Source organism: Macaca fascicularis, chromosome 15 (assembly GCF_037993035.2).
Source record: "Macaca fascicularis isolate 582-1 chromosome 15, T2T-MFA8v1.1".
NCBI classification, from domain to species: Eukaryota; Metazoa; Chordata; class Mammalia; order Primates; family Cercopithecidae; genus Macaca; species Macaca fascicularis.
Window position 1 is genome coordinate 92898890 of NC_088389.1, and position 3242 is coordinate 92902131.

The window sequence follows — 3242 nt, forward strand, 5'->3', positions numbered from 1 at the left end:
TGAAAATATATTCCGTGCTCATAGATCAAAAGAATTAATATTGTTATACTATCCAATGCAATCTACATATTCAGTTCAATCCCTATCAAAATACCAATGAGAACTACAATCTCTGGCTCTTCTCTGGCCAGCAGCAGTGTTTCCTTTTTTCCTCCTGCCATTGCCATCTCTGCCTCTTCTCATCCATTCTCACACTGTTGCATGTTTTTACCTGCACGTTGTTCCCACAGCCTGTGGCCCAGGCCACCTTGGATATTTCTGCTGAAGGTAACCACATCTCTCCTTAAAAATATCATGAAAAAAGAGAATATGCTTTACCCAAATCTTTGAGCCATTATCTCATGGCAAACTTTCTGTCCAAGTGTACACCTACCCAGAGGGCCTAGGAGAATTGCTGTGTAGACAGCAGTTCAACTTCAGACACTGAGCCACCTTGGGAACCCAGCTGATGATGGGGGATTCCATCTCTCAACTTGTCCATTTTGTTGCATATTCTAAGAACCAAGACATAGGCCTGGTGACCCATTCCTTACTTTTCCTGGTTTATGACTTTTAGTTTTGTGAAAATTCAGCTGAGATGACAGGATTTATTGATGATGCAAACTATTTCATTGGTCTGTTGGATGAAGGAACAAACCTTATAAATGTTATTGATAACTATGTTTGTTGAACATTCTCGAACAAGGCAAAAATCTTTTTGTGGGAGATCTTGGAAAGACTGTGAAGAAACACAGTCAATGGCAGAATGTAGTGGCTCAGATAAAGCCATTCTACACAGTGAAGTGCAACTCTACTCCAGCTGTACTTGAGATTTTAACAGCTCTTGGCACTGGATTTGCTTGTTCCAATAAAAATGAAATGACTTTAGTAAAAGAGTCATGTGTATCCGCAGAAAACATTTATGTAAGTCCTTGCCAGCAAGTGTCTCAAATAAAGTATGCAGCAGAATTTGGAGCAAATATTATGACATGAAGCAATAAAATTGAATTGAAGAAAACTGTATGTAATCACCCAAATGCCAAGACTGTTTTTCCTTAAGTTCACTTGATTCACCTATTACTGGATTTGTGAGCACTAACAACATAACCAACATACTTCTTACAATCTTCAGGCTTCATGTGTGCAGATGATGATGTAAATGAACTCTGCCTTGATCATCTCCTCTTCTCTTAGGGTCCTGCCACATTTTGCAACAAAAGATAATATTGGTAGTGAAGAGGGTAGCGTGAAGTTTGGCACTTCCCCGAATAACTGTAGGCATTTTTTTGGAATATGCTAAGAAACTTGATATCCAAATGATTGGGGTTAAAATTTCATGTTTTAGGTGCTTGCAAAGAATCTCAAGTATATGCACATGCTCTATCTGATGCTTGATGTGTGTTTGGCATGGTTAGAGACTTTGGTTTTATGATGAACATGTTAGATATTTGTGGAGGCTTCATGGGAATTATTAATTGGTATGAGATGCAAGATGCAGGAATTACTTCAGACAGAATGACGAAGAAATTCTTCTTTGTGCCTTCATGCATTCAGCTGAGCCAAGAAGACAGCATTTCCACTGAAGCGTAAACAGTCATTATTGCTTTTTTAAAATCACATATATGTACACTTTTTAAAAATTTTATGTTTCCATAGGTTTTTGAAGAACAGGTGGTATTTGGTTACATGCATAATTTCTTTAGTGGTGATTTGTGAGATTTTGGTGTACCCATCACAGTATACACTCTACCCAATTTGTAGTCTTTTATCCCTCACCCTGTTCTCACCCTTTCCCTCTGAGTCCCCAAAGTCCATTGTATTATTCTTATGCTTTTGCATCCTCATAGCTTAACTCCCACTTATGAATGAGAACATATGATGTTTGGTTTTCCATTCCTGAGTTATTTCACTTAGAATAATAGTCTCCAATCCCAACCAGGTTGCTGCAAATGCCATTAACTCTTTCCTTTTTATGGCTGAGTAGTATTCCATCGTATATATATACCACAGTTTCTTTATCCACTCATTGATTTATGGGCATTTGGGCTGGTTCTACATTTTTGTAACTGCAAATTGTGCTGCTATAAATATGCACATGCAAGTATCATTTTTTGTATAGTGACTTCTTTTGCTCTGGGTAGATATCAAGTATCTACCCAGATACTTGGTAGAGTGGGATTGCTGGGTCAAATGGTAGTTCTACTTTTAGTTCTTCAAGGAATCTCCACACTGCTTTCCATAGTGTTCATACTAGTTTGCACTCCCACCAGCAATGTAGAAGTATTACCTTTTCAACACATCCACACCAACATCTATTATTTTTTAATTTTTTGATTATGACAATTCTTGTAGCTTAGCAGGACAAGCCGCAGACAAGAACCTCTCAGACACTGAGCTGTAGAAGGAAAGGGCTTTATTCAACTGGGAGCATTGGCAGACTCACATCTCCAAAAACCGAGCTCCCCGAGTGAGAATTCCTGTCCCTTTTAAGGGCTTACAACTCTAAGGGGGTCTGCATGAGAGGGTCGTGATCAATTGAGCAAGCAGTGGGTATGTGACTGGGGCTGCATGAACCAATAATCAGAACAGAACAGAACAGAACAGAACAGAACAGAACAGAACAGAACAGGACAGGGATTTTCACAATGCTTTTCCATACAGTATTTGAAATCTACAGACAACACAAACAGTTAGGTCAGGGGTTGATTTTTAACTACCAGGCCTAGGGTGCGGTGCTGGGCTGTCTGCCTGTGGGTTCCATTTCTGCCTTTTAGTTTTTGCTTCTTTCTTTGGAGACAGAAATTGGGCATAAGACAATATAAGGGTGGTCTCCTCCCTTAGTAGGAGTAAGGTGGTATTGCAGTGTGGTTTTGATTTGCATTTCACTTATCATTAGTGATGTTGAGCATTTTTGTCATATGTTTGTTGGCCATTTCTATATCTCCTTTTGAGAATTATCTATTCATGTTGTTAGCCCACTTTTTGATGGGATTGTTTTTTCTTTGCTTATTTGAGTTATTTATAGTCCTTTGTTGAATATATAGATTGTGAAGATTTTCTCCCACTCTGTGGGTTTTCTGCTTATTCTGTTGACTGTTGCTTTTGTCGTGCAAAGCTCTTTAGTTTCATTAAGCCCCACCTATTTATCTTTGTTTATATTGCGTTTACTTTTGGGTTCTTGGTCATGAAATCTTTGCCTAAGCCTATAGGTGTCTAGAAGGGTTTTTTCCAATTGTTATCTTCTAGAATTTTTATAGTTTCAG

The 3242-nt window shown here is 38.5% G+C and overlaps 1 pseudogene; it reads left to right on the plus strand.

Moving 5' to 3' along the window:
- Nucleotides 1–577: 577 nt before the first annotated feature.
- LOC102140304 (antizyme inhibitor 1-like) lies at nucleotides 578–1569 on the plus strand (annotated as a pseudogene).
- The last annotated feature ends 1673 nt before the right edge of the window (nucleotides 1570–3242 follow it).